The sequence below is a fragment of the Pipistrellus hanaki genome (assembly GCF_964339955.1).
Source record: "Pipistrellus hanaki genome assembly, chromosome: 1".
Classification (NCBI taxonomy): Eukaryota; Metazoa; Chordata; class Mammalia; order Chiroptera; family Vespertilionidae; genus Pipistrellus; species Pipistrellus hanaki.
The window spans coordinates 189056967-189076332 of record NC_140503.1 but is presented as its reverse complement, the minus strand read 5'-3'; the positions used below and the strand labels follow the sequence as shown (position 1 = coordinate 189076332).

General features: G+C 41.5%; 1 long non-coding RNA gene across 1 annotated transcript in view; it reads left to right on the top strand.

Moving 5' to 3' along the window:
- The first annotated feature begins 15770 nt into the window (after positions 1-15770).
- Positions 15771-19366, top strand: part of LOC311631384 — a 134307-nt gene continuing 130711 nt past the window's right edge. The window contains exon 1 of the long non-coding RNA XR_014796566.1: positions 15771-15835. This is a non-coding gene — a long non-coding RNA (uncharacterized lncRNA). The remainder of the gene's footprint in view (positions 15836-19366) is intronic.

Genomic DNA, 19366 nt, shown 5'->3' with positions numbered 1-19366 from the left:
TTTTCCAGAAAACTTTTTATACTGAGATACATGACTTCAAGCTCAAAAAGGTGTTGTATGTAACATGTCCTAATGGAATATTGGCTTGGATTAGTCTAGATCAGTGGTCGGCAAACGGCTCGAGAGCCACATGTGCTTTTTGGCCCCTTGAGTATAGCTCTTCCACAAATAACCACGTACAGTGTGATTGAAACTTCATGGCCCATGCACAAAAGTCGGTTTTCAGCTCTCAAAAAAATTTTCAATCATTGTACTGTTGATATTTGGCTCTGTTGACTAATGAGTTTGCCGACCACTGGCCTAGGTGGTTGGCTGTAATGTTTACATTATTCCCATATGGATAGTATGAGTTCAAAATGAGACCAATTTAGGAGATTGTATGTTAAAGCTGGATTCTGTCCAGGTGAGTGATGAGAATGTGACAAGTATAGATTTTATGAGAAACTATTGAGGAGTGGTTGAACAAAGTAAGGATGTTCAATGCATGCATACACACACACACACACACACACATTTATAACCATTGCCCAATATTTTAAATGCTGTTGGATTTAAGAAGAAGGGATTGGGAACCTTGCTGGGGCAAGCTATCAGTTCTAGTGTGCATTAAAGAAAGGAAGTGGCTCTGTTCAGATGGTAGTAAAAATATATAGATGTATAAGTTAAGCTATTTAAGACTAGATTGGTGCACGAGCACACACAAAACTTAGCAATGAACTGCCCTTGAAGGGTACATTCATTTTGATATGTAAATTGAGCCTATTAACATTTCCTGTTTTTTGAGGTGGTCACAGTCATGATAGCTAGTAATGGTGCAGTATATATACAGAGTTATAAATATTTCTCTCTTTTCTGCATCCAGTGTGGCTAGAGAGTGGTTCGATTCCTGGGTAAGGGCTGCTGGGGACTGAGAAAATGAAAGAGACAGACACAGAAATAGAAGGAAAAAGCTGGTGTGGGGTGGAATAGCTGTCCTCAGATGGAGAGACAGTGACCCAGAGCTGATACATACCAGGAAGTTTTACGAAAGCCCAAGACAAAGGAGATTATGTGCATTCTTGTGCCTTCTTTGTAATCAGTCACTTCAGGATGGGTCGGGATAATCGTATTTGTTCCTGGTGCTTGGCTGGATTTAGATAATGAAACCCACCCCCTAGCACTTGAGCTGAAGGTCAGGCTGACAACACATCTGCCTTGGGCAAGGTATGTTTCCAGGGCATGGCTCTGCTGGGCACCACTGGATTCAGATGACTATCAGCTCAGGGGCCTTTCCCAGGCACTCTGCAGAGTGACTCCCAAGTTAGTATGACACATGTTGTAAATTAGAATTTTTTTAAAACTTACTTAATAGGGGTGTGGGAGTGCAGTTCTCACCAAGTTCAGGTAGACATGTTTATTGCTTTGAATGCTTCTGTTCATTATGTCCCTGGTTTTTCATTTCCTATGAGCATCCTGAATGATAAGGGTTAAGGAGAGAAGACAGAAGCTGGATATTCAGGCTCTTAGACCATATCTCTTCACATTGAATGCATTTGATGTTTCTTTCTTCTCTCAAGACTTAGTGTATTTGCATTCTCCAGAGACACAGAACCAGTATTCACCTACCCCAGCTCAGGCCTCTGGGACTATCACAGAAGTCCCTCACTGTCTTACTTCAATTCTCTGCAGCAGTCGCCGAGCCATCCTTCCAAAACAAAGATCTGATCATGTTGCTGCCCCACCTTTTAAAAGCCTTCCATGGACTCACTAGCACCTGACCTGGTTCTTCTTCATTCAGCCCTGCCCCATACCAAAGCCTTATCTATTATTATTAATTGAGCATGTACTGTATGTTCAGCACTATTCTAAGCACTTGAGGGTATTAATTAGTTCAATTATCAATCCTGTAAGGCATGTAACTATTATCATTCTCTTTATGCAGATGGAAATTGAGGCACAGATGGAAAACGTGCCCAACTGGATGAAAAGGGGCCACATATTAACCTGACAAGCTCAGGGGAGGCCTGAGTGGTGGCCTTGCTAACACAGAGACCTAAAATAACCACATAGGATGGTCTGAAATTACAGCTTTTTAACTAAAAGCAGATTATGGTGGGTAATCATGTCCTAGGCTAGAATCCTCCTTGACAAAAGTCAATCTTTACCTTAATTGATCCTGTCTATTGTCTTTTTGCTCCTACTATAACAGAATATCAAAGAAATCTCCCTTTTTCTAGACCCCTCAAAGCCCAGATATCTCACCAGCAAAAACCATAAGCCCCCTCATTGTTATTGCTATCATGTTAACTGTTGACACTTAACTATCCTGTACCCATCTGTAAGAGATGGATGTGCCTATCCCTTTTACTCTTTACTCAATCTCAGAAATCCCCAGCTTTGCTTTCTCCTGCCTCTCTAATCTATCACCAATGGATTTCATGTAATCCACTTACTGTCTTCTCTTTTTTATTATAATGCATAAAATAAGGTGCAAACTGACATATTTCTGGAGCATTTACTCAATCAGCTGAGATTATGCTTCCTGCAAATTGTCATCAGTTTAGCTCAAATAAACTCACAAAAATTATCTATCGGTTTGAATGTTTCTTACATTGACAGTCACAAAGATAAGAAGTAGAAGAGCCAGGTTCAAATTCAGGCTAACTCCAGAGCCTGCTCTCTTAACTATTAAACACATTTCTCCTCTGAGTGACCACCAGGTTAATTCGGTGCCTTCTCTCAAAACTCAAATCACATCTGCTTGCCTTTGCTCATACAAGGGCTATCTTCTGAGATGCTCTCCCCACTATCCCAGGCCCCACTTACCCATTTCTTAACTAGAAAAATACTATTAATCCTTCAATAATTGCACAGCCAGAACTCTCCAATAGTAAGGAGGGGGAAATGTGTTGATTCTACAAATGAAGCTTGATAGATTTTTTTAATGTCAGGTATATCAGGTATTGGGCCGGCAACTACGTAATTGCGGGTTTCACACATATATGGCTTCAGTTGAATTTTTAGGTTTGCAGACGTAGTACAAATGTAAAACACATTTTGTTATTTGATAGTTGGCTATTCAGCTGTTAATCAGTAAAAAAAGTTTTTTGATCTGTTTTGTAATTTTCGTTTGGCGTTCGTTGAAAAATGGAAAATCAAAAGGAACATTTTCGTCATATTTTGCTTTTTTATTTCCGCAAAGGGAAAAACGCATCGCAAGCTCATAAAAAGTTATGTGCTGTTTATGGTGACGAAGCCTTAAAAGAACGGCAGTGTCAAAATTGGTTTGCCAAATTTCGTTCTGGTGATTTTTCACTCAAAGATGAAAAACGCTCTGGTCGTCCAGTTAAAGTTGATGACGCCCTAATCAAAGCAATAATCAATTCGGACTGTCACAGTACAACACGTGAGATTGCAGAGAAGCTTCATGTATCACATACATGCATTGAAAATCACTTAAAACAACTTGGCTATGTTCAAAAACTCGATACATGGGTTCCTCACGAACTGAAAGAATCACAGTTAACGCAACGATTTGCGTTAGCTGCGATTTGCTAAAGAAACGTAATGAAAATGATCCATTTTTAAAACAACTGATAACTGGCGATGAAAAATGGGTTTTTTACAACAATATCAAGCGGAAAAGATCGTGGAGCAGGCCAGGTGAATCAACTCAAACAACATCAAAAGCTGATATTCATCAAAAGAAGGTTTTGTTATCAGTTTGGTGGGATTACAAAGGAATTGTCTACTTTGAACTCTTACCACCCAACCGAACGATCAATTCTGATGTCTACATTGAACAACTAACGAAATTAAACAATGCAGTTGAAGAAAAGCGGCCCGAATTGACAAATCGAAAAGGTGTTGTATTCCATCATGACAATGCAAGGCCACACACATCTTTGGTCACTCGGCAAAAATTAATGGAGCTTGGTTGGGATGTTTTGCCACATCCACCATATAGTCCTGACTTTGCACCATCTGATTACTTTTTGTTTCGATCTTTACAAAACTCCTTGAATGGTAAAAATTTCAATAATGATGATGATGTCAAATCGTACCTGATTCAGTTTTTTGCTAATAAAAACCAGAAGTTTTTTGAACGTGGGATTATGATGCTGCCTGAAAGATGGCAAAAGGTCATTGATCAAAATGGGCAATACATTACAGAATATAGTTATTTAGTTCCATGAAAAAATTCTTTGATTTTCTTTTTAAAATACGCAATTACTTAGTTGCCGACCCAATATATTGAGGTATAATTTACATAAAGTAAAATAATCTATTTAGTGCACCTTCTAATGAATTTAACAAGCACATACACTCATGTAGTCACCACAATCAAAACCTAGAGTAATTTTATCCTCCCTAAAATTCATGGCTCTTTGTAGTCAATTCCCACCTCCAGGCCTGTTTTACTTGCCTGAACTTTTGCCTTTTTCAGAATAGATGGAGCCTTTTGAGCATGGCTTCTGTCACTTGGCTTCCTATCACTTGGCATTATGTATTCATCCATGCTTATATGTATCAGTAGTTTGTTCCTCTTAATCTTTCAAGAACTACAATATGGGGGAGAATCCAAGATGGCAGCATAGGTAACACTGCAGCCTCACACAACAATTTCAATAAAATACAACTAAAATACAAAATGGACATTACCCAGAACTACAGGAAAGTGGACTGACTGGAAATTCTAAATTGAGAAGGAAAGAGAAAACGAGAAGGAAAATCAGAGGAGCTGTAAAAGCCTAAGGTATGGAGACACGTTGCGCACATGGAGAAGATGGAGCCGGAGAGGAGGGGGAGGCTGAGTGCCTGGCTGGCATTCCCTAGCAGGAAGGAGATAAAAGCTCCGGACTGTGCTGAACCCCAGATCTGACAGCACTGAACCCCAGTTCTAGGCCAGACCCTGGGGACCCAGGCTCATACAGAGGAAGCCTGGGCTGTAAGGCGGAAACCCAAGGGAGCGGTGAAAGGAAGTCCTGGAGGCGCGCACATTGCTGCTGAATTGCCCTAGCGGGAAGGAGACAAAAGCTCCAGACTGTTCTGAACCCCGCTTCCAACCCCACTTCCAACTGAACTGAACCCCAGTTCCGGGTCCATTGGGGGAGAGCCTAGACTGTTTGGTAGCAGGCGAAACTCGAGGGCACCTTTCTCTCAGAGGTGCTTGCAACAAGTACCAAAGGACCCTGAGGAACACTGAGACTCAGGAGCCTCGTAGGGCGTGGCTGATGGAAGCCAAGGCTGTAGGCTTCACCCTGAAACTCTGCCCTATCCAAGCTGAACACAGAGACTTTTAAGGCTACCAACTCAGGGAAGCTGCAAAAATGCCGAGACAAGGAAACAGATCACAAACAAAAGAAATGGAGGACAAAAAGCGACTGGATATAGAGTTCAAAACCATGCTTAGAAGGTTTTTCAAGAATTTCCTAGAAAAGGCCGATAAGACCTATGAGGATATGAAAAGGGATCAACAAGAAATAAAGAAAACATTCTCTGAAATAAAAAATATTATACAGAGTCCTTATCAGCTGAGTCCGAGGGCACTGGCAGAATCCTCTTATCAGTACTGATTTCTTAATCCATGTGCTTGGAATGAGGAACAAATAAGACCTTGACTCACCCAGGTCTCAATATGCTAAATCTTGTACCAAAAAATAAGGAGCTTACCCAGATTTTGATGAATAGGATCTGGGCACACCTGAAACTCCTTTTGACCTTAAACTCCCCTTTGGAAGCCAATTAAAACAAACAAACAAACAAACAAACAAACAAACAAAAAACACTAAGGGAATTAAAAAACCTGGTGAACAGAAGCCAGTTTGGCTCAGTGGTAGAGTGTCGGTCTGCGGACTGAAAGGTCCCAGGTTCGATTCCAGTCAAGGGCATATACATTGGTTGCGGGCACATTCCCGGTAGGGGGTGTGCAAGAGGCAGCTGGTCGATGTTTCTCTCTCATCGATGTTTCTAGCTCTCTATCTCTCTCCCTTCCTCTCTGTAAAAAAAAAAAAAAAAAAAAATCAATAAAAAACCTGATGAACAATATTAACTGTTGAATATAATAGAATCAGAGGTATGGAAGGAGAGTGGACTGATGATTCTCAGGGAAAAGAGGAGTGGGGGCTGAGGGAAGAGACTGAACATAAACTGTGCACCTATGGATGAGGACAATGGGGGGTGGGGAAAGGGCAGAGGGTGGGGTAGGAACCTAGTGGAGGGGGAAAAAATGAGGAACTTTTGTAATTATATGAACAATAAAGGATTATTTAAAAAAAAAAAAAAAAAAAAAAAAAAAAAAAAAAAGACGCCCAAGACCTAAGAACAAAAAAAAGAAAAGAAAAAAACAAAACAAAAAGAACTACAATATGCTTGTACATTCTCCAGTTGAAGGATATTTGGATTATTTCCAGTTTGAGACCACTATGAATAGAGCTGCTACAAATATTCACATACAGGTTTTTGTGTTAACAAAAATTTTCATTTCTCTCGAACAACTGCTTCAAAAAGCAATTGCTGGATTGTGTGGTGAGTGCATGTTAGTGCTAACACAAACTGCCAAGCGGTTTTCCAGTCACTGTACAACTTTGCATTTCCACCAGCAGCAAGGTATGAGCGTTCCCAGGTATTCCACAATCTCACCAGCACTTGGTACTGTCCAGTGTTGTTTTGTTTTGTTTTATTCATCCTAATAAGTGGAGCAGTACCTCATTGTGGTTTAATTTGTATTTCCCACATGACTTACAATGAGCATCTTTTCATGTGCTTTATTTACTATCCATATATCTTCTTTGGTGGGGTATCTGGTCAAGTCTCTTGCCCATTTATTATTAGGTTGTTTGTTTTCATATTACTGAGTTTTCAGAAATCTCTATATATTCTATATGTAGGTCCTCTTTTGTTAATATTTTCTCCCCAATTGCAGCTTGTCTCTTCATTTTCTTAACAGTAACTTTTAAAGAGCAGATGTTTTTAATTTGATGAAGTTCAATTTATCATTTTTTAATGGATCATGCTTTTTGTGTTTTATATAAAAAAATCTTTACCTACTCCAAGATCACCAAGATTTCCCCCTATTTCTCCTAGAAGTTTTATAGTTTTAGGTTTTGCATTTGGACCTGCTGTCTGTCCCTGTTTCACATTAAATAAATGTAAGCAAAGGCACTGCTTCTCCTTCTCACCACCAAGCATAGTGGTGAGCGAGTGTGGGGTGGAACCCTGTAGTCAGTACTGGCCCAGCACTAACCACAGGGAGACAGCATCCCCCTCCCCTTCCAACTAGACAGTTGGGAGAGGATTATGAAAAAGAGGGAGCAGAAGAAAGAGACCTTTTACATCTACGTATCAAGTTCCAGGCTCATCTCTGAGTGGCCCAAGCATCAAAACTGGCCAGAGTCAACACCGCAATGGCTTTGAGAACTGGGCTGCAGTGTGGAATACCACCCAGGTTTCAGACTGGCCTCTTGGCCATGCACAGTGGGGCAGTCCAGAACAGCATTGCTAAGGTTCAAAAGGTAAATTAACATTCAAACCACAGCCCACAGAAGTGGGCCAGGATGTGTGTTCTACATCTAAATGGGTTGACTGCCTGCTAAAATAGAAGACTTAAAGAGGAACCAAAGTCTCATAACATACCACACAGAATTTCTAAGCCATAACCCAAAATTACTTGGCACAGCAAGAACCAGGAAAATCTCATCTTGCATGAGAAAATAAAGCAACAGATATTAATGCCCAAAGACAGAAGTGTTGGAACTATCTGGCAAAGATTTTAAAGGAACTATCATACACATTTTAAAAGCAATTATGAACACTCTTGAAACAAATGGGAAACTAGACTATCTCAGCAAGAAATAAAAGACATAAAAAAGAATGAAATGGCAGTTTAGAATTGAAAAATATGATACCCAAAATAAAAATACTCACTGAATGGGTCAATAGCAAAGTGAAGGTTACAGTGGAAGGAGTCAGTAAACTTGAAGATAAATCAATACAAATTATCCAGTCTGAGTAACAGAGAGAAAATAGATTGAAAAAAAAACAAGCACAGCCTCATGGGCTTGTGGGAAAATAACAAAAGATCTAACACTCATGCCAATGAAGACCTAAAAAATTGAAGAAAGTGTAGGTTTTAAGAAATATTTGAATAAATAATGTCTGAAAGACAAAACGAACAAGACCTTACAGATTCAAGTAGCTGACTGAATCCCATAAATTATGAACGGCAAGAAATCCCCACCAAGACACATCATAATCAAACTGCTGAAAATGAAAGACAAAGAAAAAAAAATGCAGAGTTAAACATAACATACATGAAGCATGATACTGAATTCTTACACTGCAACTCTATGGATATTAAATAATAGAATTATACATGGTTTTATTTTTATATAAACATTTAATGATAGTTTATATTGTATATAACATATATTAATTATAGATAATATTTCATATTTTATAAAAACAGTAATCTCCAAAAATTGAACTTCTCAGCTTCTCCCTTGCCCAATTCTATTTCTCTGACTCATGCAAGACTCATTATATATTACAGGTATTTTTCCTCATTAAACCACCTGTATGCACATCTCTGTCTTGGAGTGTATTTCCAGGGAGCCTGACCTACACATGCGCCAAATGGCATAGTGGCCAAAGGAAGCATTGTCCTCTGTCTCCTCTTTTCAGATGGTGATGTGAAGAAACAAGCAAATGGTAAGCTGGCTTGGACATATGTTAAATGTACTCTCATTTTATAGCTTAATCTAAGTAGCTTTGATTTTTAAAAATATATTTTTATTGATTTCAGAGAGAAAGGGAGAGAGAATCGATCGGCTACCTCCTGCATGCCCCTGCCTGGGGATCGAGCCTGTAACCCAGGCATGTGCCCTGATAGGAAACCAACTGTGACTTCCTGGTTCTCCATGCTCAACCACAGAGCCACCTCAGGCAGGCATGATTTTTAATTGTAGATTTTTTAAATACATAATGTGGTCTTAATTTGTATTCTTGCCCCTGGTGCCACAAATATTTGGAGTGGGCCTGCTGCCTGCTCTTCCCTCTTTATTTCCATTGTACTCTGTAGTTTCTGTTTTACGGGAACACTATTGGTTTCGTAAGATGATCTTGTAACTGGCAAACAGGTTGAACTACTTTAATTAGTTCTATTACTTTGCCTGATGATGCTATTGAGTTGTGTGTGTTTTTAATGAGGATAATTATAATTCTTGCAATAATAACTATTTGATTTTCCCCTTCAATCTTCATGCTTCTTATGCTTTGTTCCTGTCTGATGGTGTGTGTAAATTCTGCAGTATGTTAAAGCATTAGTGGTATGCTTGCCATATTATGATCTTCCTGAAGATGTATCCAAAATTTCTTTAGTAAGTATGACTTCTGTTATAGGATTTTTGGTATACTGACCTTTTTTTGGTAAAAAGATGTTTCTTTCTTTTTTTTTTCTTTTTTTCTTCTAGTTTCTGAGTGTTATTCTTATAAATAGGTGTTAAACCTTAACAAACATTCTTTGCTCAGATAGTCTGGTTTTCCTTCTTTAGACCGTTAAAATGGTAAATTACAGTGATCGGTTTTTATATTTTTGGCTGGGATATATAACTTTGTATATATTAATGGCATGTAAAATTTGTTTAGCTGATGTTGTATTTAGGATTTTGTATCTATGACAACAAGTGAAATGAAATTACTATTGCCTGAGCAAGGTTTCAGTAGCTTCCTACAATGTGTGGAAATACATGAAGACCAACCAAATGTGAACAAGCAAAGGCTATTAATTCAGAGCCTCCCAGAGCAAGAAAGTCAGCTGCCATCACTTGAGTTTGGCAGAGAATCAAAAGCAGGCAGAGGAGAGGAAAAGCGTGACAGTGGAACAAAAAGAAAAGCTTCAAGCATGCCCCAATTGGTTGCTGTTGGCATGGAGAAGGTGTAGGTGGGCTAACTAGATGCAGGGCATCCTGTACGATTGGTTAGTGATGCGCATTTGGCTTGGTCCTAAGTTGGACCCACACTGGTCCTAGATTGGATTTCAAGACTGGTTAGTCCTAAGTTGGAAATGGCAACAAAATTATGGAAGTTGTCAATTATTAATCAATTTATTTGTATAAAGATATTGTATTGTGACTGTTACATAGCTATAAAAGAAAAAAATGCATAAAAGTAAGTCATGTGACTTCCACTTCCATGTAAGATGGAACCGCCTACAGCAGAAGATACGATATATATATATATATATATATATATATATATATATATATATTTTTTTTTTTTTTTTTTTTTTTTTTTTTAATTTTTAAAAAAGCATCAGAGGGCTGAAGGAAGCCAAGGGGTTAGAAAGGATCTGAGTCTTGAGAAGGGAGCAACACCGAGAGCTCAGCTGCTCATTGGAGGATACTTGCCCAGGGGCTCCTCATCCTGCAAGCTGTGGAGGAACAGGCACTTCCTCAGAGGACCTACCTAAAGCATGCTCCTCCTTTATTCTCTGTCACAGCTGTCTTCATGGCACGTTTCATTCCATTTGTAATTAAATGTTGGTTTAATAGTGGTTTTTACCTGTCTCTACCTTTATTTTATTTTATTTTAAATATATTTTTATTGATTTCAGAGAGGAAGGAAGAGGGGGAAAGGGATAGAAACATCCATGATGAGAGAGAATCATGGATCAGCTGCCTTCTGCAAGTCCCCCACTGGGGATGTGCCCATAATCCAAGCATGTGCCCTTGATTGGAATCAAACCTGGGACCTTTCAGTTTGCAGGCTGGTGCTCTATCCACTGAGCCAAACAGGCCAGGGCCTGTCTCTACCTTGCAGACAGAAAGAATTTAACTGTTCATTTTTATACTTTTACTTCCATCACCACGCCTGGTACACAGCAATATTGAATTTAATTAGTTGAATTGAATTAAAACAGTGACTGCTTTCTGCTCTTCCAGGCTTCCAGGATTCCAGAGACACGCCTCCCCTCCCCCTCCAGACCCTAGAACTGCATTCTCTGAATCCCAATCTAATAGCTCTAGGACTTGGAAATGGGCGGGGTTGACAGCCTTATCTTCAACCCTCTAAACTTCCAGACCACACCCAAGCCAACACCCTAGAGCCCTAGGCCCTTCTCTGCCTAACCACTGAAAGTCCTGAGGCTCTAACAAAAAAAGTCTGAGAATTACTCTGAGACCCTGTCAAGCATCCAGTTTCTGTTTAGCTCAAATCATTTTGCAATCTCTCCAAAGCCCTGTAGGCTTCTCAAGTCCACCTGCTCTCAAACACCTTCCTCAAAAATCTAAAACCAGACTTGTCTCTTTGCCTGACCTCTGGGCCTGACCTCCCCCATTCTCACTAGGCCCTGGGCTTCTAGCCCATCTAGGGATTCCACAAAGTCCCTACCCTAAGGGATCCTATCCCTCACAACTGAAGGAAAAAACTGCATGATACCTACTTAAATCCTCAATTTCAGGGTACATTAGAAATATGTTTGAAAAGCTGTTTGAAAAAATAATGGCAAAATTGTTCTAACCTGGTAAAAAAAATAAATAAATAAACATGTAAATCCAGGAAGCACAGAGCCAATTGGCCTGGAGGTCAATTCCTCCCAGTGATACCAACAATAATCAAGGCTTACCTACAACAAGACTGTGCATACAGCCCACAAAGGGATGCACCAAGAGTGTCCACTTCAGGTGACTGGGGAGGCTGAGCCACTGGACCTGATAGATCACCTACCACACAAAGCCACTCCATCAACACAGGGAAGCAGCCAAAATGAAAAGAGAAAGAAACATGTCACCAAGGAAAGGAATGGAGGAAAGCAAACTACTGGATATAGAGTTCAAAACCACAGCTTTAAGGTTACTCAAGAATCTTTGAGAAACTTAGTGACACCTCTGAGGAACTTAGTGAGACCTTCAAGGATCTTAATGAGAATGCAAAAAAAAAAAAAAAAAAAAAAAAAAAAAAAAAAAGGAAAAGAACCAGTCAGAAATTAAGCATATACTGTCTGAAATTAAAATAAAATAAAATAAAATAAAATAAAAATTATATACAGAAATCCAACAGTAAGTAGACTAGAGCAGTGTTTTTCAACCTTTTTTGGGCAAAGGCACACTTGTTTCATGAAAAAAATCACGAGGCACACCACCATTAGAAAATGTTAAAAAATTTAACTCTGTGCCTATATTGACTATATATAAAGTAATTCTCTTGAATAGGAATCAAATAAACACAAAGAAAGTATTTTATAATTACTTTATTATGAAATATTAAGTAAACAAAATAGTGAAAAATTATAAAATTCTTGTCTTGTCTGCACCTATGGCACACCAGGCAACATAGTGTGCCGCGGAACAGCGGTTGAAAAACGCTGGACTAGAGGACCCCAAGAATCAAACCAAAGATTTGAAATATGAGAAAGCAAAAAACACACAAACAAAAAACAAAAAGAAAAAAAGAATTAAAAAATATGAAGATAGTGTAAGGAGCTTCTGGGACAATTTCAAGCGTACCAACATCTGAATTATAGGGGTTCTAGAAGAAGATAGAGAGCAAAATATTGAAAACCTATTAGAAGAAATAAAGACAAAAAACTTTCTCTACCTGATGAAAGAAATAGACTTAAAAGTCCAGGAAGCACAGAGAACCCCAAACAAAAGGAACCAAAGAGGACCACACCAAGACACATCATAATTAAAATGCCAAGAGCAAAAGACAAAGAAAGAATCTTGAAAGCAGCAAGAGAAAAACAGTTATCTACAAGGGAGTACCCATATGATTGTCAGCTGATTTCTCAACAGAAACAATGCAGGCCAAAACAGAATGGCAAGAAATATTCTAAGTCAGGGGTCTTCAAACTACGGTCTGCGGGCCACATGCGGCCCGCAGAGGAGTCTGATCCGGCCCGCCAGGTTTTTTGGGCAGTGAGCGCAGCCGAGGTGTTACAGTAGGAATTAGTAGTTCATATAGTCCGGCCCTCCAGCTCTCTGAGGGACCGTGATCTGGCCCCCACTTTAAAAAGTTTGAGGACCCCTGAAAAGTGATGAATAGCAAGAACCTACAACCAAGATTACTCTACCCAGCAAAGCTATCATTCAGAATTGAAGGAAGGATAAAGAACTTCACAGATAAGAAAAAGCTAACTAGGATTATATGAAATGCTGAAGGGTGTTCTTTAATAAAAAGGAAGAAGAAGAAAAAGGTAAAGATAAAAATTATGAACAACAAAGTGACAACAAATACATATTTATCAACAAGTGAATCTAAAAATCAAGTCAATAAAAAAGCTGATGAACAGAATAAACTGCTGAATATAATAGAATAAGAGGCATAGAAAAGGAATGGACTGACAATTCTTTGGGGTGAAGGGGGCATGGGAATGCTGGAAGAGATTGGAAAAAGAGGAACATCTGTAATAATATGAACAATAAAGATTTATTTTAAAAAATAAATAAAAAAGAACAAAACCAAAAAAAGATAAAAATATTAACAATAAAATGGCAATAAGTACTCATCAACAATTGAATCTAAAAAAACAAAATAAACAAATGAGCAGAACAGAAACAGACTCATAGATACAGAGAACATTTGGCAGTTGCCAGATGGGAGGGAGGCTGAGGGTATTGGTGAAAAAGGTAAAGGGATTAAGAAGTACAAATTGGTTATTACAGATTGGTCATGGGATGTAAAGTTCAGCATAGGCAGTATAATCAATAATATTCTAATAACTATGTATGGTGTCATATGGGTAATAAGTTTACCATGATGATCACTTAGAAAGTTTTATAATGTCTAATCACTGAGGTGTACACCTGAAACTAATATATATTGTAAGTGAACTGTATTTGAAAAACAAAAAATAATTAGCTGAGAGAGAGAGAGAGAGAGAGAGAAAGAGAGAGAGAGAGAAATATTTGTAAGTGGGGCTTGATGTTCTCAAAACTTCATTCTTGTGCATTTTAAGTCCCCCTTTCTTTTCCTTTACAAGTATAAAAGCCATTACTGAAGCCAGGGAAACAGTTCTAGTCCCAGTCCTGCTGCTGTGTGATCTTGGACCACCTGTTTTCTGATAAGACCCTAAGTCACTGGCTTTGGGTTTGGGTCCTATGGTATTCCTAGTAGGGAATTTTGTTTCCCCTGAACACCCAGAGGCAGTCAGGTTCACAGATACGACACATGAAGCACATACTTACGTGAGACCAGAGTATAAGCTCCATGCCACATAATTACATTGCAATGACAGGCATGCCTAAATTGGGTCCTATCCACCCAAGATCAAGTGACCGAAGAACCCAGACCACTCACCCATGAGAAGACTGTTTTCGTGCCTGCAGAAGAACTATTGCTCTACTGCTATGTGGTAAGGGCAGGGCCTAGCTCCAGATCACCCTTCCTTCCTCCTAACTACGTAGCTGTATGCAACTATCCACCTTGAAAAAATTACTTAACCTCTCAGGGCCTCAAATTTTGAAGTTGTTGTGGGGATAGTACATCCATGCCAGGGGTGTCGAATGCTTAGAACAACCTTGGGCACAAAGGAAGCGTCTCTGTGAGTATTCATGCGACAAAATCCCCAGGCATGGAGAGGCCAAATAAACTTTCTCCAGCTCAGGCAGCTCACACTCTGACTGGAACTGGGCCCTCCTGGGGACCGATAAACACGAAGGGAGTGGGCTCAAATGCCCCCTTTTCCAGGACTCCCTCCTGGCCACACAGTTTTATTGTCACTGATTTGAACACTCAGATTAACTCAGCTGATTAGGCAAGCCTTTCTTTGTTTACATTTAGTCCCAGATTATACTTCGAGGCACCTGGCGGGCAGGACCTGGGGTTTGTTTTATTTTAAATCCCCACAATTAGCATGGTGCCTGTAGGGTATTCTATAAAAACTTCCACAAATGCATGAGTTTCATTTGTTTGTGTTCCCAGTTGCCTTAGGAGCAATCTACAGCACATTTTGTGGGTGGGTTACACCTGCCGATAGCCCATCTCATCAACTACTTTCCCCCAAGTTTCTCAGCGACTGACATTTCCCTGACCTCCTTCTAGAATCTGGAAGCAATTTTCCCAAGCCCACCGCTGAGAGAAGGCCCTTGCCCAGAGGTGTGTGTATTCTGGGGTGTGTGTGTGTGTGTGTGTTGGGGGGGATGTTTTTCCTTTCCTCAAACACTAATCAAATGCCTCTAGTTTTTCAAGGATAAATGTCTCTTCCTTCTTTCTTTCCTTTTTATTTAACAGTCTACTTCAAACCTCAACCTAGAAATGGGAAGTTTAAGCAAAACACGGTAGATGTCTTTAGTTAAGGCCCTCAAGGAGGTAAGGAAGTTCAAGAAATTGTCCCCAGGGAGTCGGGAGCAGAGAGAGTCCTTAGCCTCGTCAAGGTGCTCAATCCCGGCACAGGGGCTCCTCTTGGTTAGCAGATTGGCCGTGGGCCAGCGAGCTCCTGAGGGGGACGACCAACATCCTCCTGCTCTATGGATCCAGGACCCACCCAGACCAGGGGCCAGTTGGAAGAGCTTGTGAATTGAGTTAAGTTGGAATTTCCAATGAATGAAATAAAGCCACAATAGCTTGGCTCATAGAAAGGGGCTCCATCAATGTTTCTTCAAGTGAAGCCGGTAAATGAAAGGCAGTGAGGCACAATGATGTGGGGTTCGGAATTTGGGATTCAGAGTCAAGTAAGCCTGCGATCAAATCCAGGTCTGCTTGCTTCTTTCAGAGTGCCGGAAGCCTGCTTCACAGAATCGTCAGGAGAACGGCAGTAAGCCTTACATGTGAAGTCTGTGTTAGAAACTGCATATAAAAAGAATAAAACAGCCAAAACCGGTTTGGCTCAGTGGTAGAGCGTCGGTCTGCGGATTGAAAGGTCCCAGGTTCGATTCCGGTCAAGGGCATGTACATTGGTTGCGGGCACATCCCCATTGGGGGATGTGCATGCAGGAGGCAGCTGGTCGATGTTTCTCTCTCATCGATATTTCTAGCTCTCTATCTCTCTCCCTTCCTCTCTGTAAAAAATCAATAAAATATATTTTTAAAAAAACAAAAAGAATAAAACAGTACCGTGGGCCAGAAAGCATTCTCAATAAATCCTGCTACACAACCTGAAGAGGAAGGTGTGTTTTCTTTTTTTGGTTTTTCATTTGTTTGTCTTACAGCTTACACATACCACGCTTTATTTACTGGATTGAAAGCCCTGGTACATAAAATGTTTTGCGTAGTTGATCTCGGCTTTGTTTACACTGCCTTCCATGGGCTCAAGACTCTGCTCAATCACTGCTGTTGCCAATTGGTTTCTTTTTCTTTCAGGATCAAGGATGGCTACTTTCCTATAAAATCTTACTTTTAATTCCTTATTTGGTCAATCTTTTCCTGGATTCTTAGCTTTGCATACTTATACCTTCATGGAACCAGCATCCTAAAGTCACTAAAATAAATCCCCCTGCTCTGACTTCACATAATCTATTTCTACCTTCCTCTCCAGGGGCTCCTGCTCCTGGGTCGTGGGGTTGAGTGGGTACCTCCAGCCCTGCCCTCAAGAAGGTGCTTCTAGCCACCCCACTTACAGAGGAAGCTGCTGAAGAACAGAGAAGTAATCACCCAAGTTCACACCACCTGTGAGAGCTGGTGCGGGCCTCACACATCCCCTGGTCTCGATGATGAAGGGGGAGCTGTGGAGAGCCACATGAGCTGCTCAGCGCTCAGTAAAGGTATGCTATTGTTATTGCCATTGTTACTGTTATTGTCGTGTCTGAGGAGCAGAGAACCCGAGTCCCCACAGCTGCTCCACAGCAGAGCAGGCCCCACCGGTGGTCTCAGCATTCAGACCCAGGCCACCAGGCTTCTCTCAGCAGCCTTCCCCAAGGCCTGCCCTGGGCAGCCACACCCAGCATTCTCACCACACCCTGGTGCTCTCGCCACCCAGAAGTTCTGGCCACACCCTGCCTGCTCCCGGAAGGCAAACAGGGCCAAGAGAGAAGGGCCTCATTGTTGCGCCTGTGGCCTTGGCCCTGGAGGCCCGGTGCCTTGGCTTACAGATGCCAAATTCCACAAACAGCAGAAGTCAGAACGGAGGCTCTCTTGAACTTCAACTGACCTCAATGCCAAGCCAGTTCGTCCTGAGGAGAAATGCCCAGGAACCGGATTCCAGGAGAGGAAGCTTCCGCGTGGCATCTAGTTAACTACTTTGAAGGAGGGAGGGTTTTTTTTTTTTTGTGTGTGTGTGTGTGTGTGTGTGCGTGTGTGGTGTGTGTTTTAATATATTTTATTGATTTTTTTACAGAGAGGAAGATAGAGGGATAGAGAGAGAATCATCAATCAGCTGCCTCTTGCACACCCCCTACTGGGGCTGTGCCCACAACCAAGGTACATGCCCTTGACCGGAATCGAACCTGAGACCCTTCCGTCCGCAGGCCGATGCTCTATCCATTGAGCCAAACCGGTTTGGGCAAAGGAGGGAGTTTTTGTTCTTAAGGGGGGGGGGGGGGGGGGAGGGGCGGCCATCTGTTCTCCAGGGGGAGACAGGAGTTGGCCAGAGTCACCCAGAGCGGGGTAACCTGCCCTGGTACAAGTAACGATTGCAATAATGAGAGAGTGAAGGATTCCTCTCCACAGAGGGCTGGCCAAGCCCCCTCAAGTGCCCTCTGACTACCATGCACTGTGCTTAAAGCTGTGCATGAGTTAAATCACTCTCTGTGCTCCATGACCTTATAAGGGGGGTTTACTATCTTCATTTCACACACGAGAACCTGTGCCTGGGCTGCTCAGCCCATGCATGAGGCAGGACTAGAATCTGAACCCAGGCAACCTTCTTTAGTTCTTCCCTCTCCGTTTTCCCTCTCATTGAATCTTGAACCAGATTTCTTATACTAAAGCTTAAACAGTCAAGAGGTCACTGGAGAGGCTGATGAGGGTGCCCTGCGCCTGCTGGCTACTCAGGGCAGCTGGGGAATGAACTACATTGGAGAAGCTTGCGCTGCCCGGGCAGTCAACTCTGTCGCTGCTCCTGGTGTGAGAGGCCCCATGAAGTTAGGCCCCTCGCCCAGTCTCTATGGCAGAGCACTACAAGGGCAGTGCGGAGGGAGGCCCCAGAGGCCCCCACGGAGCTGTTCTCCTGTCACTGTGAAGGTACAAACCCTCCCAAACTTGGTCTACAGTTCTGTCTATGGTGCAGGTTGAAATCTGGCCTTCTGGCTGCTCCTCTGAGCTAATGTCCTGCAGAGACTGTGACAAAGGTCTCTCGAGAGAAAACACGTAAGCACTCATTCCAGTGAGTACAGCATGGTGGACACATAAACTTGTAAACCAGGTGGAAGGACAGGTCTGCTCCAGGCCGCCCTGAGAGCTGGGGCTAGTCTGAGTGTGGTCAGAAAAAGCCCTGCCTCTGATGTCTTTGTGGCTTATCTGGAGTCAGGAAGGGCTGCTATAGGCTTGGGGGCCTGTGCAAGTTTATTGGGCTCGTGGTTATCAATATCCATTGCAGGTCCTCCAAGAAATGTACTGAATCATCCCCTTGATTATTTCCATGTACTGGGATTTGTGAGTCCTTTGATTAGTACCCTATAATGACTTTAAGAATGATGAAAGTTGCCGAAACCGGTTTGGCTCAGTGGATAGAGTGTCGGCCTGCGGACTGAAAGGTCCCAGGTTCGATTGCGATCAAGGGCATGTACCTTGGTTGCAGGCACATCCCCAGTGTGGGGTGTGCAAGAGGCAGCTGGTCGATGTTTCTCTCTCATCAATGTTTCTAACTCTCTATCCCTCTCAATTCCTCTCTGTGTAAAATCAATAATAACAATATATATATAAAAGAATGATGAAAGTTTTAAGCTCAGGGCTTTTCCTAATGAAGGTCGGGCATTTTGGATCTAAGTAGCCCAGGCATGTGTGGTTAAGAGAGAACCCAGAAAAGGTGGACTCTGGGCGCCCCCTGCTGAGAAGGAGACCCAGAGGCTCGGGGCCACGAGTTCAGAGCCAGGGGTCTTCTGAGGGTTCCCAGAACGTTTCCTGTTCTCTCAGTTGGCTCTTCCTGGACTGGGTTGCATGGGAGTTCAAAGCAGCACGTCTCAGTGGTAAAGAGGATGAACTCTAGAGCCAGACTGCCCGCGTTCAAATCCTGTCTCTGCCACTGCTGTGTGACTTTGGATAGGTCATTCAACCTCTCTGTGCCTCATCTTCCTCATCTGTAATATCAGGATGATAACATTAGAACCTATCTCATAGAGAAGTCATGAGACATAAATGAAGTAATACATAAATGAATATGAGTAAGTGAGTACTATAATTGTTGATTATATGTTACATAATTATATATGTGTTGATTAATGCTATTATTGCCAGCACTGTTATTCTCACTACTGTTATTAATAAAACCTAAGAAAAAGCTTCCTTCCTCCTTTTC